Genomic DNA, 20,671 nt, shown 5'->3' on the forward strand with positions numbered 1-20,671 from the left:
CTCCTTGATTTCTAGCAAAGGTAGGTGGGTGGGTTCTGCATGTCAGTGCCTTGTAGTTTATTTTTAAATAACAATTTGAGTCTAGGAGAGGGATGGTGCTTGTGAACAGGTGAGTGATCTCTGCCAGCGAGTAGAATGATATTATTTTAAGAATGATATTTTTAGGGATTGGCTCCGAGGAAAGTTTCAGCCTGGAAATTTTTAACCTGGAGCAGGGAGATACCAGAGGCCAAGTATGTCTTCGGTTCTTTGGAAGGAAAAATACTCATACCAATCTCTTCCTCCCGGCTCTAGGGCTGAAATGCATTAAAGAAGAGAAATCAGAGAGGAACTATCTCTGCAGTTGGTACTATGATCACACATGCTAAGCAGTGAGTAAGTGTGGGAGGAGGTGAAAGTGTCAGCAGGAGAGATGGACGAGGTTCAAAAAGTGCTTTCTCCTGCTTCAGGGTTATTATAGTCTGCTTCTCTCTTTGCCGGAATCCATGTTCCCTTTCCTTCTGTTAAGAATACAGAGTGTATCTGAACCTCCAATTATTTTATTAGGAGGGAAAGAAAGAAGGAAGGAAGGAGAAAGAGATTGAGAGAGGGAGAGGGAGAACTTATTTTTGATAATCCTCTTTGTTAGTGGGAAAAATAACATATACAAAATTCAAATATAAGAGCAACTATAAGAAGGTACATGATGATTCAAAGAAGAAAATTCTGAATGGTGGCGAGATCTTTAAACACAAACATAATTACAATTTAAATACAGGGGATCTCTATGGGGCTTTAAAGAAAAGAAAAATTAAGAGACATGATTTAATCTAGCTTTCCATGGAATTTTCCAGGACACCAAAACCATATCTGAGGAAGAGGTTGGGGACAATGTTTACTCCCACTTTCCCGTCCATAATCCTGAGATGTTATTTTTTAATTTAATTTTATTTTTTGGTCCTGAGATCCCATATCCAATATAGCGCATGTGTGGTTGTCTGTATTTTCTGTGCCACCTAGTTGATGCATTTCCCAAATCTGGATGAAATACATTGGAGTCCATTAAACTGTCGCTGTTCACGTTCCCAGCCTTTTCCATAAGGCTATACAATTTTAAAGAAAAAGAAAAGATGGTATCACTTCATCCTCTTCAAAATGAAGGGAGAACTGAAGAGGCATGTTTTGGCCTCTCTGTTAACCATTAGTAGAGCTGGGTAGAGAAATAGGTCTTATGATTCTTGCTCCAGACTCTTTCACATTATAGCTCCTTCTACCAGCTTCCATCTTATTGTTGATTCCTTCCTTACTTCCTGGAACCAGTGAGCACTGCAGGTATCTAAGATGTCATAGTTCTGTTTGATAACACCTGGCTTGTGTCTGACTAATCAATGAGATAAAATTGCCTCGGAGCAAAGAAGGAGCTAAGCTTATCTTATGCAACAGTACATTTTCATGGTATTTAAATACACTCTAATCTATAATGTGCATGGCAGACCTGGCAGACTATAACTAAATTGAAGTGGTTTTTAGATCCTCCAGGTCAACTCTATATAAACTTATGAAAGTCTACTTAAAGCAGGTGTTAATGCACAGTAAAATTATCATGAAAAAAAATTTTTCTTAAGCTTGTGGCTTAATTTCAAATTTCAGACTCTTCTCTCCATTCTTACTATTTCTTAAGCACTTTCCAAATGACCATTTTGGACCTTCTTGATTGCATTGCAGAAGTCAAGGTCATGATTTCTGTGAGTTAATCTCATAATTACTTGAGTAAACTCAAGCTTTTGACATACTATATCTGACCCCATTCATCAGAATTTCTATTGTTCCAGTAGCATCCTAAAACCCATGTATATAGCATGTGTGTCAACCTAATACCACACCATTTGAAGGACAGATCCAAGAGCTAAATTCTCAAATGCCTAAGCATATCGGATCCTTGCAACACCCTGATTTAATTTACCTATAACTTCCTTCTTAGGTAGTCATGTTATCCTATAAACATCAAGTGTTAACATCAGAAGAAAATATAGCAGCATATATCATAGTGGTTAGAAAAAAAAAAAAAAAACCTAATGACACAAGTGAGGAAACTAAGGCATAGTTAGATTAAGTGACTTTCCCCAAATTGTTATTACTATTATTTGCAGAGATGTCTCTAATAAGTTGGGTATCCTTGATACACCCAATACAATCTTCAGTTTACCAAAATAATAACTATGTTGGTAGAAGCAAGCGCAACATTACTCAGTAATTCTTTCCCCTAATTTTCATTTACAGATAAACTTAGAATGGGAAAAGGCATTTTCCCATTGCCAGTTTCTTAAATGTCACAGTCTTTCATGTCATTTTTCTCTTCTTTTATTCTTACCAGAAATTTAATGATCATATGATTCCACAAGCATCTCTCAAATTAACCTTGAGTTTCTTGTCTGTCATCATCTAACAGAAAAGTTTATCACGAGCTGTTGGACAAAGGTCACAGTTCAGTTATTCCTCTAGAAACTTTACTTCTAAGTAGAGTTGTGAGCTTTTGCAGGGCCCATAAAACATGTCTTTCACATTTATTACTATCCCTTGCCACAGAAAGCAAATCCTAGTATTTTCACTTAGAAATTCCACACTCCCCCTTATTTTTAGTCTCCTATCATAACCAAACTCTACAGGTTATACCATATCTATCACTGCAAGGATGTAACTGTAATTAAGTAATCGAATTCTAATTAAGCAATTATGTGTGTTCTTATCATTTTCAGAAAAAAAAATAGTTCACTTCAGGATTTTTTTTTTTTTAAGCTTTTCTACAACCTGCTGTATTTAAGCAGTTCTTTCTTCTTGCTTTTGGAGTCAGGTACCTCTCTTCTAATTATTATTTTTGTTCCTCATTTAATCTAAAACTCTGTCTAGGCAATTTGCAATATTAATTTCTCATATAAGCAGTCAATCTGCTTTCCTACATTTGATTTTGCATTCCCCAATTTCTGAAATGCCTTTCTGCTCTCCTTCAATTAGGTTTATAGTTATTGAGATGACTAAAATCCACTCTACCAACTGACAAAACAATTATTCACCCTTTCCACCCTGTTTAAAATGCATTAAATTTCTATCCACAACTGGAATTAAAATGCATTTTCTAACTTCTTATAGAAAACATCAAACCATTTCTGATGATTTCCTTTTCATCAAGCGCAACTGCCTCAACCCCAATTAGCACAACAAATTTCTCAATCATGTATTCCCTCCTCTGATGAAGAAATTGTGACTTGGTTTCTGGGATGTTGACTCATACAACTTTCACTGAAGCATATTTGCTCTGAATTACTTCTCTTTCTCATTTCTCCTTATCTTAAAATTCCTCTTTCCTGCAACACCCAACCCCTCATGTTTTTGGAAAAGCATCACCAAGTATATTTGCTTTATTACACCATAATTTTTAAGTCAAGTTTTTTTTTTTTTTTTTAGTATTTTGCACTTAGCATTGTGGGAGTACTCACAAACTTTCCCCCGAAATAGCTTACCATCAAACTGGGAGGTCAGATTTCAAAAGGTAAACATATTTGTTTATTTCTTCAGTGTTTAGTGATCACCTTCTAAAGGCTCATTTTATTTGGAGCCATTTGATTTATCAATTTTTATAAGGTCTGAATCCGAACTCTTAGTGACCTTGTAATCTAAGAGTAAGGTGGTTTATTGTATGGGCCTTAGAGGAGTACTGCCTAGGACTTGGTTTTGGTCTGACCTTGTGCAAGTAAGTCACAGTCTGTCCCTCTGTTTCCTCATCACCTCATTTATAAAGTAGAGCTATAAAAGTATCTCATGAGGTATTTGTGAGGTTTAAATGAGATACTTAATGAACCTTTAGGAGAATTAAGGATTAGAGCTGATAAGCATGAATATGGCTGGCACTGAGATATTTTACACATATTATTTAATCTTCATAATAAACAAGTAGGGTGATCATTATTCTCTGTGATTTTTCTTTTCCCCCTAAGGAGATGGCTCAGGAAAGCTAAGTAATTTGTCTGAGGCTTCATCCTATTAGTACATTGAACAAAGTTTCAAAATAATTCAGTCTGATTCTAAAACCTGTTTTAGGGCAACAGCAGGGAGAGAGTTGAATAAAGGTGGAAAAAATAAGTTTTGTTTTAAACTCATTCATTTATTTGTTCAACAAATTGACATGGAGGAGGTATTGAAGCTTTGGAAATGGACATGCTCATTGAGAAAAGTAATGAGGGGAGACAGGAGGAGACTCATTCATTTTTTTATTCTAAAAAACATGTACTCAACACTGAGCTGCATTCCCAGTGTGTGCTGGCTGCTGGGCAACAAACGAGAAAATCTATTTTGTGCCTAAAAAACCTCCAGAGAGATTCCTCTGCTGCTATGGAACGCAGGACAGATGCTCAAGAGAAAGATTAGGAGCCATTCACACAGAGGAGGTATAGAAGATTTGGGAACGTACATGCCCATCGGAGAAGGTAACTAGAAGAGAGGCAGGAAGAGAATGGAACCACCTGCACCTTGAGAAGTACCTATGTTAAGAAATAAGGGCAGGGAGAGAAGACAGGGAAGAGGTCAGAAGGGAAGGGAAGGGATGTACCCCAGAGTCTAGGGCAGGAACCTAATGACAGGTAAGACCACAGAAGGGGACAGCTTGACAGGGGGCCTTATGGCTGGGGAGGAAGAGGTAGATGATTGAAAGTAGATACTTGGGCTGCTACAGCGTATCAGAGACACCAAGCACGCTGACACATCAGTCAGAGTTTTAAGGGATTGTGATGTGGCTAGAGGATTATTCTCATTTGAGGCAACTAGGACAAAGACCCAGATCAAGCCTAGGACAGAACCATGACCCTCCCAAGAGAGGCTCCACCATCTGACTTTGCTTATTTAGAATCAAGTCCTAGGAATTTTTTTCCATAGACCTCTTAAAGACCTGAGGAGCAAGCCAACAGGACCCTTCTTCCAGACAGACTAGGGGAATCCCTACTGCAACGTCCTGTGTAGGGTGGGGCCCCTGAAGCCTTCTGAACCAGATGGGCAGATGGGTCCCTCCTCCCAGGGAGAACCGGCAAAGTTCACCATCTGTTTTGCCAGATACAAATCTTTCTCTTTGTAAGTTTGACCTGGCCAAGCCATTTCTTCTAGTAGTTGCGATGAAATTGTTGTGAACTACACAGCATTCCAGTTCAGGCACAGTGGAAGAGTGGAGAGAGTTAAGGATCTAGAGTTAGACAAATCTGCACTCCAATCCTGGGTCCAGCATTATTGATGAATTGTGCAACCTCTTTGTATGTGAGTTTTTTGTATAATGAGAGAGGATAACAAAGGGTTATTTTGACAATTTAAAATGGCGTATATCAACCTAGAAGCACAAAGAGGGGATGCTCCCCAAAACAGAAGCATTTTAAATAGTACAGCATATAGTATGAAAAACAGTAACAATTATTATAAAAGACATGGGAGATCTGAGAAAGGACAAGGATCTGAGAAAAGGTGTTAGAGGCAACTCTGAAACAGCAATGGTCCCAAGAACTCAGATTGCAAGAGGTTAAGGAAAAAGTGGATAGTGAAGAGATAGAAGAAGTCTTTTTTTTTTTTTTTGAGGAAAGTTGGCAATGATCAGAAGGAGAGATAGACTATTTGGACTATTGATGGAAGAAGTCTAATACTGAAGGGAAATTTCTAACTCCTGATCACAACTATGATATCAAAACAAATGTGAAAATCAGTTCTAATCTAGCTGGGAATACATACGCTTTTGAAAAGTTAGTTTTCTTATAGGAAACCGCTAATGGAGTTTTAGGGGGACTTTAGGAGAGAGAAATTGAAAATGTTGGAAAGATAATAGCTTCTATAGCATGTTGTTTATTCTTACTTTATAGCCTTTATTTATTTTTGCGTTGTTTCAGCTCTTGGGCCTCATTTTATTCATGCCATAGCAGGCTGGAGGGGAACAATTAAGAAATGCAGTTAATAACAGCAATGGACATTAAAATGATGCTGGACTCTAAGCCCTCACTTGAAAAAATAGCTGGGAAGCCTACCCCTCAACTCCTCCCTCCCTGTGGCAGAATTCCAAGTGATGTGCATTCTCTGAGACAGCCTTTCCAATCTTCCCGGGACCACCATGGGTGCTATTCTTTTATCCGCTTCCATTAATCTTACATTTGTCTGCCAGGGAAAACTATTCATACTCATAGTCTCAAATGTTGACCCTGACACCCTTGCTAAGATGCTTCCCTCACTTGGAACAGGGGTGGGGTGAGGAGTTGGGGAGGAGTGGGGCGAGGTGCACCTCTTTTCTTACTCTGGCACATAAATCATAGTCAAAGAATTTGGAACATGCCCCACTCCCTACTAAGGAAAAAAAAAAAGAGAGAGCAAGAGAGAGAAAATAGTACAGAGAACAACTGAGTAACCTTCAAAGCATCTCTTATATCTCAAAACAATTAATTAGAGACCATATTCTTTCCTGCTTTCAAAATTCAGAACATATTTTCTGTCAAATCAGATCACAGTCTAAGAAAATGTTCCTTTTTCTTGGTTGAATGTCTTAAACTCAGCACACTAGGGTCTCACCATCAGTTCCAAAGCCCTCTTTATATTTTATTCAAGATGGCCACTACAACCTCATAAAAATATACACCCAATGCTCGATCTCCCCAGCATACCAGACTTTCCAACCTGGATGTGCAAATTGGACCCAAATTGGATGCTTCATTATTGTTTCTGTTGGTTCCTTCTGAGCAGAGGTCTTCTCTTATTCGTTAGAGTATCCCTCCTAGTGCTTGGAGAGTGGCTTGGACATAGGCACAAAATACAGGTTGGCTGAATAAATGAGCAAATAAATTGGTATAGAGCATCACAGAGGGGTCAGCCCTAAACAGTATGAGAGTCTTCTCTAATGTTGAGGCAGGATGGAAGGAAGAAGGGAGATGAGGACCCTATGGTGAAAGACGGAGAAAAGGAAAAATGAGAACCCCCCAAGTTTAGCACCCTTTTTTATGATTCAGGTGGTGCTAGACTGAATGGAATCAAGGACCAAAACATAAACATAAATAACTGCTTCAATGATTAAGTAGCACGCAGCCCATTTATACCATTCCCGTGGGTCTTTAGGAAGAGACATTCCTCAGCCCATTTTCTCCAGGCCCTGCTCTGTCTTAGAAGGCTTTATTTTTTGGCTTAATGATTCTCTTTTAGCATAACAGACACTACCATGTCTAATACAGTTGTCAGAAGGCCCTTCTCCATGTTTAATGAACTGGAGCAAATGGTTCCCTCTATGGCCCACCCACACTGATGCTTACAGGTGTTGAAGGTTGCCAGATAGTTCTAATGTGTATTTTGATTTCTTTTAGGACAAGGAAATTTATAGACATATGAATAAAGTTTCAGTTTACATAGATATGACCATATGTCCTGATCTGCCTTGATATCAAATACGAAATACAAAACTAAGGAATTTTAAACATACTTTTATAAGTGCAAGTATACTTTATCAGTTTGGAAATATTTTTAGCTGTGATGCATAACAATTATATTATTGTCTCAGATTGCTAATTTTAAAGGAATGTGTCACTATTTATTAGTTTCCTTTTCACAGTTTTCACCTTTTTAAAAATATCTTTTCATAGGTTTCATAGGCTGGGGTGCCAAGGGTATTGTTGTCATACAACTTCAAGTGTATGATAATATCTAATTTTCTTTAAGGTTTCTAATATGTGCCATCCAATAGCATGTTTTCAACATCATAGATGTATTGGATATAAGAACAACTATCACTTGCCACATAGAACATCTCTGTAATCTCTAAAACATGGCCAAAACATGTAGATGTTACTAAAGAAGTCAAGGGAATTTTGGCTACTTTCCCCTTTGCAAACAACAAATAAAATTACATTGTACAATTAATATACAAAATCTATTCTGTTAGAACCACCAGCCGTAGTGATCAGATCTACTCCAAAAATATGATGCTATATTTGGGTCTATTTGATTCATAAAACGTTTTCCTTTCTACCGTCTAAATCTTATTTTATGAGTCATGGTTTTAAAAATTGATAGTATTAAAGACAAAAGTTGAATGTCTTACTATATTTTTAATTAAAAATTTTTTTCATTTTAACGTTTTTTAATGAAAGTTGTATATAAGATTATTTCTGCATCTTCTCAATTGTTTCTCCCTTATATTTGCCCTTTTCCTTTCCGACTTGGCAAGATTTGGCTTTAGGCTCAAGGAACTTTTTTTGGTCTTTGTCCAGTTTAGTGATAACCACCTTGCTAGGGTGAATGCATGCATGCTCAGTTGTGCCATCAGCCTTCTCCCGCTGCTCTCGCTCAGTGTAGATGACATATTTCTTTCTGGAAACCTGGACTACTTTGCTAATTTGCTGCCCTTGGTAGCACCCTCACACAACTTGAACTTCATCCTTTCGGATGGGCATGCATGGAACATGGTCCTTCTGCCTCAGCTCTTTGGAAAGAGGAGAAGACATAATCTTCCTGCGAATGTGGGAAGTGCATTGACATGCCTTTTACGGTTCTTGCCTCAGTCAGAAATCACAAAGGGATTGAATTTCATTTTGGCCGCCGGCACTTCAGTGATCTTCCTGTATTTTTCATACTGCACAGTTGGTATAATAGAGAGAGCTATGGGAGAAATGTATATACTTGTAAAGTCCATGTTCTTTAAGTATATATATATACAAGTTTCCATTGATACCAGGTGACGTAGGCCCCATGGGTTCATGTCCAATCCACTTGTCAGTGCGGAAGAACTGAGGTAGAGCTGGGCTGATTGGGATGAAGTAAATATTCTCTGCATATCTTTTGTGCATTCACATAAAATGGATCCCCTTAGTTATCTCACATAGCAAATACTCACCTAATCATACTTTAGTTTATAAGACTCAGGAGAAGTAACACTTGATCAAAAACCCATGGCTCTGTTTACATAAGCAGCACAAACAATCTGATCTTAGGTAATTTCATTTTGAAATGACTGAGGGCAGGGCACTGAGGGCGAGGCGGAGGAAAACAGTGTGCTCTATTTGGCCCAGGCCAGGGGCTTTTTAGGACTGGCAACTCTTGATCACTACACTGATTTTGGCCCATTTGGCTGGGATGCCTTCCTAGGTAACGTGCCCCAGGAACCTGCTCTGTTTCCCCATCTTCATGACAAGCTTCCTGATGCTGGTGTTTTGGTGCAGTTTTGTCCTCTGCACTTAGATGACATTTTTTTCCCAGACTTCTTTCTCTAAATTCCTCTGTGATCATGTACACACCACACACACACATGTTTCTCGCTATGAGCATCCTTTCCACTGAACTAGGTTCCTGTTTAAAAAAAAAAAAAGCATCCAAAGGGTCAAGCTTGACACAACATATTACACGGTCTTTAGAGGTGGACAGTCTGTGCTCTGAAACCTGTGGCCCTCTCTATCCTGGTTAAGGAGGGAACCTGGAGGAGTCCTGGAAGTCTTCTTGCTCTTTGCTCCCTGCACCGAGGGCAAGCTCTGTTTCCAAAGTCACCTCTCCCGATTCCGTTGACACCACAAGCTCGGAAAACCCTCCTGTGCTGTCATTGTTAGAGCGTCTGTTACATCTCACAGAGGCGCTCTGGGCTCACATACTTGCTACCCAAATGCATGAAGAAGATGACCCACTACCCTCTTTCTTCTGGGGTGTGTACACTGTAGGCAGGTGGCAGTTTACATGCTGCCTTTTTAGGCCTGTTTATGTGTTTCTAGTGTCATTTGCTCTTGCCCTTGAAAACTCTGGAAATTGACTGCCGGAGTCTCAAATCTGGCTTTAATACTTAGTGATGGTGTAACTTGAATGAGTTTCTTTATTTCATCTGTAAAAGAGAGGTAATAGGAGTAATTGTTGTAGCTAGCAGGCAGGGCTTATGTTAAGGAGATGCTGCATTCAAAAAGTTTAGCACAGTGAGTGGTCCATAGTAAGTGGTCACTAAGCTATAGATGTTATTCTTATCCCCTCCTTTATTATGTGTTCTTGGACCTTCAGGGGCAGGGTTGGAAAGGATTTGAGGCCTGCTTAACCAAGGTCAGAATTTGGATCCAGCGCAATAACTGTCTGAGATACACACAAAGGGTTTTAGAAACCTCAGACGTGTTGTAATTCTGTGGGAATGCAGTTTAATAGCCAAGGGAAGGAAGCCAAGCCTGAATCTTTGCTGAAGGGCACTTGACTCGTGTTTAACAGGCAAACTGGGGCATGCTTCCAGGCTCAGCTTTGGGGCATCTGCTGAGGGATGAGAAAGATGCTGTCTCCCACCTAGCAGACTCACTCCTCCCCAGCACAGCATGGAGACCTCGCTGACGTCAGCCCCCTTGGGAAGAGCCCTGAATGCAGGAAAGAATCATAATAGCAAGGAAAGGAACTGGAAGAAGAGTCAGAGAAACATCAAGGAGCAAGGAAATCATAGGCATCGTGATAATTAAAATTAGATAACCCAGAACTTCCCCAGACCTACATTTCTTATGTCACTGTCATCTTTTGTCCTACTTTCCCCTTTCTGTAGATCATAATCTGACTTTCCTTAAAGATCTGAGTCAAACGTATATATATGGTAGAGCTTTCCTTGACTGTCCTGTTTATAAAAAGAGAGGACTTCAGACTCTTTATACTGAATAGCCCTTCCTACCTTATGTAGCTATTTTTTTCCCTTTATCCATTTATCAAACATTTATTATGTGGTGACTTTAGACAAGAAATCAAGCTTAGCGCTGGGGTAAAATACTGAATAACTTCAGTCTCTGTCCTCAAAGTACTGCCTCTATACTATCTCCCCACCAGATTGTTGGATGAACCCCTAAAACGCCGTGGACCCTTTCTTTGCTTCTTTTCAGCACATTGATCACTAGCCTTTGTACATATTTTGTCAGCCGTTATGTCAAAACTGCTCACCAAAAACAGAGACCTCTATGGAAGAAACCATGTTTGATACAGAACACCCTCGATTCAGGACAGGAAATCAGAATATTTAGAGTATAGTGGGCTAATGCCAGTTGTCCAGGAGAATGCCATATAATGTCCCATGTTCTCATGGATTAGGGATGTAAAAGTGTTCAGATCATGGGAAAAGCTATGTATACTAACAGAATACTCTGGATTGTTTCATAGATACAACGGCATCACAGAAAGTAGTTCACAGGCAATGTTATAAAGAACCAGCATTTCATGGAGCTATACGAAACAGTGCATATATTGTACAAGCACATTTTGTAACCATAGCACTGTAAAATTCTATCTTTGTGAATAGTAAATACAATCTTGATAAAATCTCCAATTGAGAATTTATCTAACGGTTCTGATTTAAAACTGCATGTGAATAACTGATTTTAAAAATTAATTAACAATGCTTTGGAAACACTCCACATTTACAAGGGCCTTTAAAGTTTGTAAAGTTTTAAAATTTATTTTATTATGCTCAATACTTGAGCAGCAATGAACCTTACATAGTAATTGGCATGTAACAGGTGCTGCATAAATATATTCACTAGAGTATCCATTCATTCACTATTTGTGAAGAATCTGCTATATTCCAGGCACTGTTGGATGTGACAGGGTATAAAGCAGAATGGTTTCTGACTTCCCATGGAGTTTACAATCTAATGGGTGAGAGAGACATATGCCTAGAGAACCAGCAGTAGTTAGACACCTGTCTATTTTCAGAACAGATAGGATGAATTTCTGATTAATCTGAGAAAATTAAGGGAAAATAGATAAGTGAATGCAGAAAAACCAGTAAGTAGCTGAGAACAGACTAGAACGGAGATATGGTGTCTGAACCATGGCACACAGTGTGGTAAGGAATACGTGAAGGGGAGCAAGGCAGACGGCAAGCACCCCAGGGTCGTACATCTCCTACATGCTCACATTTTTACACAGATTATACTCATTCTACACACTTCCATTAAAATATACGGTTTTATGAGGTACAGATTCTTTGAGCCCTTTTTGTCAAAGACCCAATATCACAGTTATTATTTGAGTTTAGCAATGCTATTTTTTATTATTCAGCATTGATCAATAAGGCTCTGATTCTATTTTTTCACAATACTGCATAGTGGGACATGAGGAACATGTGAAAGAGCGGCTTCCTCACTTATAAGGTTTGCCTTTTGGTTTTCAAAAAATGCCTATTGAATAACTCTGCTAGAGCATGGTCTAGCCTCAGCAGAACTGGATTTATGGCCTGGATGTGTGATGTGGGGAAACAGTTTACTGTGATATGCCCCAGCTTCCAGCAGGTTTGTTTGTAGGGATTTTGCTTACGGGTAAAATGCCTCATCTTTATTGAGTGCCAAGAACATAGTAGGCACTCAAAAAATAAAGAGAAAAAGAAAACTCTTACCAGAATAATCATTATAATACTTTATTTTATTTACATTTATTTAATACTAATACTATCTTACCATGGTTGACACTGTTAACTTTGAAAAGAACATACACATGTTATCACAACTGATTCTCACAAGACTTTCCCAAACCTCAGTTTTATCTACCACATTCATAATTGTACCATATTTATGTATTACCTATATTATCACTTAATATTTTCCATTTAAACTTAGTTTACTTTTGAAATTAATCTCATCTTAAAGAAATATTATCCATAAAATTACAACTTTAATATGCTAGTTATACTTTTTCCTTCCAAGTACACATCCAAATAAATATAAGCTGGAAATTGAATACAGTGTTTGAACCACCTAAGAGCCCCCACCACATCACCAGGGGTATGAGTCCCAGTTTCCAGAATTACAGGGCAACTTTGTGAAAGAGGCGCAACAAGGATTTTTATGTTCATTTCTCTAGTGAGACACTTGAGGCTCAGAGAAGTTAAGAAGGTTTTTATAGTAAAACACAGTCTATACAGCCAGATTTGGAGAGATGGTGTCTCGCCTGAGGTCAGGGATCTAGATGAAGACAAATCTGGCATTGGAACCCAGCTTGCACACCTCCCTGTTGTAAATTCTTTCCAGCTACTCTCTCTTTTTGGAAGTTCTTTCTCCTAACACAGAACAGAAGCAATATGTTGGTATCACATGCAAGTATAATAATGATATTCATGAATATTTGATTTATCTAGCATAAGCCAAGAACCCAACGTGTATTTTCATAAAGCTAGTTACAATAACAGGTGATTTATATTAAAATAAAATAATAATACATTATTAAAAACATTTTATTACATATCTACCTATACCTCTAAATTCCCAAATTGTTTTCAGTAACTGTTGGGACATTCGCTTCTGTGTGTCCCAAACCCTTCTGATTAGGGAAAGGGTAGCAAAACAGATATACACACTCTCACTTTCACTGGAATGGAAAAGAATTTGAGGTTAAAGCAAAACGACTTTTAGTAGAGGCATGCTATGGGGCTGCCAAGTAAGATTTCTTAGATATTTCCTTTGTGAGGAGAACTCTTTTGGTTAAGCCATTATTGACTCACATTGAATAAGGCTTTGACCAATATATTCATTCATTCAATCCAAAAGTTTTGAATATGTTCATACTATGTACCAGACACTATTCTAGGTTGGAATACAGTAGTGAACAAAGGGGCTTTTTTTTTTTTTTTACCTTTATGGAGCTTATACTGACTGTACTATAAGGACCTAGACAGTAAACAAATTTTAAAAATATATAATTCATCTGTGGATAGTATGTGTTTTTGAGAAAAATCAATGTCCCTGGGCCAGGATAAGAAGAGGGTAGCAATTTCATATAAGATGGTCACAGAGTTCTATACTGACAAGGTGACATGGGAACAAAAACCTGAAGAAGGTGAGGGAGTGTTCCTGTGGCCACATTGAGGGAGATCATTCTGGGCAGACAGAAGAGCAAGTGCAAACACTCTGAGGGATGAGCAGATCTGGGGGGTTCCACAAGTAGCCAAAAGGCCAGTGGGGCTGGAGCGAAGTAAGTAAGAGGAGGTGGATCCCAGGGGTAAGGGTCAGGGTCAGTTTGAGAAGGACTTTGGCTTCTTGTCCGGTAACGTATATGTCACCAGCCTGTTTTCTCCAGCAGAAAGAAAATCTGTGTGGCTCTGCTCTCAGAGGTGTTTAGGCATTGTCACTGCCTACCAGAGTGCCTGAATGGATGCTACCAGGTATAACTGAATGACTTCTCTTAGGAGACTGGTGCTTCCTCAGGTTACTGCTTTATGCTTCACTAAAACACAAGACTCATAATCATCCCTAAATTTGGCAGCATGAATGAATCATCTGAATGAGTTCAGTGATTCTCTTTACCGATGCCCCATCAACAACCAACTAACACACTGATTGAGAAGGAAATCATTCACTGAGTCGGTAGAAATGTCTGTGTGCTTGATACTTTTAATAATTTTGATTTCACTGAAAAAAGAAAACTAGCCCCCTTTTATAAAGAGCACTGACTCTACTGGGTACTGAGTAAAGTACTTTGCATCTATCTATAAAATTTTAATTTTCACTATAATCCTATAGGGCAGGTTTTGTTGTTGTTGTTGTTAATTGTGGTTAAAAAAAAAACAACATAAAATTTACCATCTTAACCATAAGTGTACAGTCAAGAGTGTTATGCATATTCTTATTGTTGTGCAGCAGATCTCTAGAACTTTTTCATCTTGCAAAACTGTAACTCTATATCCATTAAACAACTCTGCATTTCCCCCTCCCCAGTGCCTGTTAACCACCATTCTACTTTCTATTTCTATGTATTTGACTACTTTAGATACCTCATATAAGCAGAATCATATAGTTTTTTTTTTTTTTTTTGACTGGCTTATTTCACTTAGGGGCAGGTTTTTAAAAAAAATGTTTGTTTTATTTAAATCCCAGTTTTACACATGAAGAGACCAATGTTGAGAAAGTTTAATTAACTTGCTTAAAGCCATTCAGTTACTAAGTGGTACTGAGGACTTGAATCCAAGTCTAATGATAAAACCCATGCACTTAACTACTTACTACTCCACTATTTCTCAAACCAGAATGCTCAGAATCTGTGGGAAGAAGGTGAGGTATGTAGATTTATTCTTGGGGACCTTTGAATTTTCTATTTCCTTTAAAAGTTTGCAACACTATTCCAGTGTGAGGAATGCAGTGCCAAACTGAAGTGACAGAGCCTGTGGCTTGATGCCAGACTCAAGAACATCCTAAATTCCTCACTTATTACTTGTGTTTGACACACTGACCTTTCCATTTGTATGTGGGGCTGAGATTAAGAACTCTCTTTCACATTCATGTAGATATACTGAGATTGACCCAACACATCAAGCTATGGTGACAGTATTGACGCTGACCATCTACTTACCAAGCCCAGACCACCCATTCATTTAGGTTTTCATCCTTGGGTCAGAGAAAACCCTTCAGTTAACAGAGGGAAACTTGATCTTCCTTGTTCCACCACCAGCACATTTCCAAGTCATTTGATGTCAAAATAAGAATAATTCATCATATTCACCTTCTCTGCCAAGAGCTGTCCATGTGTTCCTTACTTTTTTCAGAAAAGAGCTAAGATAATTTAAATATTGTTAAACATAAAAGATAAATGTTGGGTGGTTGGTAGGAAATAAATAGAACATTCACGGTGACCACATTTTCCAAACCAAGGAAACCAGGACAGACGGGCTGACGGGTACAAGTGTATTTATGGGGTACGTGGAAGAGACTATTTGATCAAGACTGACCTAGAAATATAGGAACATATGGTCACCCAAAAAACTTGGTATTCTCCATTTTTAGCATATTGAGTTTAAAGGATAATTGTTGGCTTGCCTTGAACAAAAGTAAAAGAACTTCCTTAGGGCAACAGATCTTTGAAGCCATTAACTATGGGGATTGATGGGAATGTTATCTCTAAATCAGACATTTTCAAGGACATATTAAGGTAGTGCACTGGGTAGACTTTTTCTTTCCATATACTTAGGAAGGGAAAAGGAGAATTAGAATATTATCAATTCCATGGTTTCATTCAACAAACATTTACTGTGCTCCAGTCAAATGTCCAGCTCATTGCTAGTTACTTGGGGTCAAGGTGAGGAGTAGGAATCATAGACCTAAAGCACACAAAATACAGTGGGACAGATACTTATAGTAATTTTAATATAATATTTTGAGTATCATTATCTTACTTTTTTACATGTGCCAGGAGAGTGACTAAGCCTTGACAACTGGAAGATCATGAGGGCTGGGTTATCTGTTCTGGATCTTAAACTTGTGCTAGGGGCACTAAGATACAAGAGTTAACATGACCTAGTCTTTAACCTCAATAAACATGGTTTCCTTGTGGAAACAGGCAGGTAAAGAGGTAACTGCGGTATTCTGTTGTAAGTCCTCTGATGGGGTGAACCCTTAGTGCTATGGCAGATCCAGAAGGGGGTGTCAGGGAAGGCTTCTTGGCCTTATACCAGTGAGTTTTGAAAGGTGAGTAGATTAACCAGGTTAAAAGGTTGGGGAAGGGAGAGTTGACAAACACTGAATAAGTAAGTGGGTCAGAGAGAAAGGAGAGAAGAAAGAAATGGAGGAAGGGAGATAATATATACAAAGTGATGGCTTCCTTGCGGAGGAAAACGTTTATTGTGATTGGACTCTAGGGTTTTTGAAAGTGAGTAACAGGCGATGAAGTTATTAAGATACATGGGATCAGTTATGCTGGCCATTGTGAGGACTGGCAACTTAAACCCATATGATTCAAGCCAGGAAACTGGAAGCTACTGGAGGTGTTTCTGGGTAAGTACTTATATGAATATTTTAGACATAAATGCAACGCTAAAGGTATAAGATGTTTTGATTTTTTTTCTTGACAGATCCCAAAGTGTGGTTAACAAAGAACTGAGGAGCTAGTTAGACTACATTTGTGTGTTAGCTTTACTAGTGGTTTTCCCTCTCTCTTCTCTGTTTCCTTTTTGCCATCTTTGTTTTATCCTATTTTGTCTTTTCTTCCATCTGCTAAGTAATTATTTTTATGCCCTATTTTTAGGGTCAGAATTTTGTTAGCCACATATAAAATCAATATTTAAAGCCAAATCTGCAATTTATGTTGAGGAATACTTTAGCCCACTAGGTAAGAAAACATTTTGAAGCTCAGACAGAATTCCTGGATGTTAACAATATTTAATTATCGTGAACAGGTGGTTTGTATGTTCTCAAACAGTATCTTATTAATTTATGACTTTTTAAAATCAGAAAAACCATAACCTTTCTGTGATGGTATACCAGAGTAAAATTTTACTACGTATACAACATTTTTTTGTTAAGATGTCATTGCCCAACGTGGCCTAGGCCAAGTTCTAAAGTGTACCTAGTTTATAGTACCTAGTTCACAACCTTGGGTCTGCCTCTAAATAACTGTATGTTCTTGGATAAATAAGTACCCTGTCTGGGCTCTTAAATATAACCTAGTTTGGCTCCACCATTCCTCGCTAGATATCTTATTGCCTAGGACAAACAACTGCCTGCTCCGTGCTTGGCGTTCTCAAGAGACTTCCAGAGACTCCTGCTGGTTCCTTTTCCTCATAACCGTGACGTCCTCTCTTGTGATCCCTCCAAAATCTCCTACTTCACTTTAAACCTATTTTTCCTTTTTGATTCCCTTTGCACCTAAAAAGATTGTCACAGAAAACTCTTGTTTAAGAGTTCGGCACATACTTATCTGTCGAAGACATATTTAAATTAAACCTCTTAGTTTTCTTTCACTGGGCTACAAATCTATCTTTTCTATCATCTACATATCTTACGGGAAGGTGAAACTTGGCCAATTTGAATTTTTTTGGCTTTAAGTTATTTGAAGAGAGATGAATAAGCTCTTTATAAAAGTGGGAGTGGTAATATGAGTATTAATTATTATTTGGATTAGTCATTATCAGGCATTTGGCGTGTATAGATAAAAGATGCTGCCACATTAAACTGAAAAGTGTAGGCCAAGTAAGAATATTTTTCAGTTTTTTTATCTTTCTTTCTCTTTTTTTCTTTTAGCTCCTTATTTATTCTGGCCTGGTCTAGTGACTTGATTTAACCAATAGAATGCCTTTCCATTCTGAGGCATTCTACTGGGCCTTTCCAAGTCTAAGCCTTAAGGAGGTCTGGAAGCTTCAATTTTTGCACTTTTGGGAGCCCTGACCCACTACATAAGAAGTTTGGTCTGGAAGAGACCATGTGGTGAGGTCACATAAGGAGAGACCCTGAGTCTACATGGAGAGAAGCCATGTGTCCCAGCTGTCCCCAAAGGTGCCACTCAGCCCAGCAGTTGCTTCAGCTCAGAACTTTGAATCTGGAGTGAGCAATGCAGAGGGGCAGGAGGTTTAGGACTTGTTCTGAAAGACCAGCATCTTGTTTCCAGTGGCAGCCTCTGAGACAAGGGCAAGAGTGGGGACTCAGTATCCAGTACAGACAGAATCTTCTTTTAATGCAATTTCTGGTCCCCTAACATCCCTCATTTTCCACTTAAAAAAAAAGAAAGATTAAAAAAAATTTTTTCACCCATTTCTTCCATACCTACTTCCTGCCTCTGGCAACCACCAATCTGTTCTCTGTATCTATGAGCTTGGTTTTGTTTCTTGATTTTTTGTTTGTTTGTTTGATTAGATCCTACATGTAAGAGGGATCATATGGTGTTTGTCTTTCTCTTTGTGACTTATTTCACTTAGCATAATACCCTCCAAGTTCATCCATGTTCTTTTTTTTTTTTTCCTCTTTCGTCCCTTCATATGTTTTTTTTTCACACACACACACACTGTATTTTATTTTTACAAGAGATAAATAGACTGACATCAAGCATTGTACATGGATGACCACAACAAAAGCAACAATGATTGCAATTACCAAACATGAAACACACTCATACTATGTCATAATATTGACATTCAGTACAGTAATCCTCCACTGTAGCAGCTCCTTTACTTTGCAGTGAAAATTGATTTGTATATTCTTTGCCTCTGAGTCCTCGTGGGATTTTTTTTTTTTTAATTCAAACAGAAAGTCACAAAAATTATACTCATCCTCATCAGTTCACTCAGTCCCATGTAATTAATTTTTTTTTCATCTTGATCTTTTGTTAGCACTTTTATAAGTTCATCAGTTTTTCATTAGAGTTCTGAAAATGCTTATTCATTCAGTTCAGCAGTATAGTCAGTTACCAGAAACCTGTACTTGTCAGAGTCTTTTCCCTGAATTTCTTGAAGATGAAACCCTTTTATAGGAACATATTTGCAAAAGCATCAGAGTACACCCAGAACTGTCTGTAAATGACAAAAGACTTAAAAATGACCACGGTTAAAGATTTGATGAAAGTTCATAATAATGCAGTTGACAAGAAAATTAGTTATTTCTGAGATATACATTTTAAAGTAATAACTAGGATTATGACTTATAACATTATACGAGAACATATAAGATTTTTAGAAATTTCGTGTAATGTCTGAAACATTTATATTAACATATTTCCATACAAATAACCCAATGAAAGTTTAGTATTAGTTGTTTTGTTTGTTTGTTTTTTTATACTGCAGGTTCTTATTAGTCATCAATTTTATACACATCAGTGTATACATGTCAATCCCAATCGCCCAATTCAGCACACCACCATCCCCACCCCACTGCAGTTTTCCCCCCTTGGTGTCCATATATCTGTTCTCTACGTCTGTGTCTCAACTTCTGCCCTGCAAACCGGCTCATCTGTACCATTTTTCTAGGTTCCACATACATGCGTTAATATACGATATTTGTTTTTCTCTTTCTGACTTACTTCACTCTGTATGACAGTCTCTAGATCCATCCACGTCTCAACAAAAGACTCAATTTCATTCCTTTTTATGGCTGAGTAATATTCCATTGTATATATGTACCACATCTTCTTTATCCATTCGTCTGTTGATGGGCATTTAGGTTGCTTCCATGACCCGGCTATTGTAAATAGTGCTGCAATGAACATTCGGGTGCATGTGTCTTTTTGAATTATGGTTTTCTCTGGGTATATGCCCAGTAGTGGGATTGCTGGGTCATATTCCATCCATGTTCTTGCAAATGGCAAAATTTCATTTTTTATGGTTGAATAATATTCCTGTGTGTGTGTGTGTCTGTGTGTGTGGCACAATTTCTTTATCCATTCACCCTTTGATGGACACTTAAGTTACTTGTTTCCATATCTTGGCTATTGTAAATAATGCTGCAAGGAACATGGGGTGCGTACATCTTCTTGAGTTAGTGATTGCATTTTCTTCAGGTAAATAACCAGAAGTGGAATTGCTAGATCATATGGTAGTTTCTTTTCTTCTTTCCTCCCTTTCTTCCTTCCTTCCTTCCTTCCTTCCTTCCTTCCTTTCTTTCTTTCTTTCTTTCTCTCTTCCTTCCTTCCTCCCCCTCCTCTTTCTTTCTTTCTTTCTTTCTTTCTTTCTTTCTTTCTTTCTTTCTTTCTTTCTTTCTTTCTTTCTTTCCTTCCTTCCTTCCTTCCTTCCTTCCTTCCTTCCTTCCTTCCTTCCTTCTTTCTTTCTTTCTTTCTTTCTTTCTTTCTTTCTTTCTTTCTTTCTTTCTTTCTTTCCTTCCTTCTTTCTCTCTCTCTCTTTCTCTCTCTTCCTTCCTTCCTCCCTCTCCCTTCCTCCTTTCTTTCTTTCTCCCTTCCTTCCTTCCTTTTTTAAGAAACCTCCATACTGTTCTCCATAGTGGCTGTACCAATT

At 38.1% G+C, this 20,671-nt stretch overlaps 1 protein-coding gene and 1 pseudogene across 22 annotated transcripts in view; one reads left to right on the forward strand and one right to left on the reverse strand.

Annotated features, from left to right (window-relative positions):
* The window catches only part of NRXN1 (neurexin 1), a 1,120,109-nt gene that overhangs the window by 456,000 nt on the left and 643,438 nt on the right, over positions 1 to 20,671 (forward strand). The window lies entirely within an intron of this gene.
* On the reverse strand, positions 3,444 to 16,209 carry LOC309644232 (large ribosomal subunit protein uL24 pseudogene; annotated as a pseudogene). Its single transcript has one exon. The product of its transcript is annotated as a large ribosomal subunit protein uL24 pseudogene (transcript).

This window comes from Balaenoptera physalus (genome assembly GCF_965194825.1).
Source record: "Balaenoptera physalus genome assembly, chromosome: 15".
Classification (NCBI taxonomy): domain Eukaryota; kingdom Metazoa; phylum Chordata; class Mammalia; order Artiodactyla; family Balaenopteridae; genus Balaenoptera; species Balaenoptera physalus.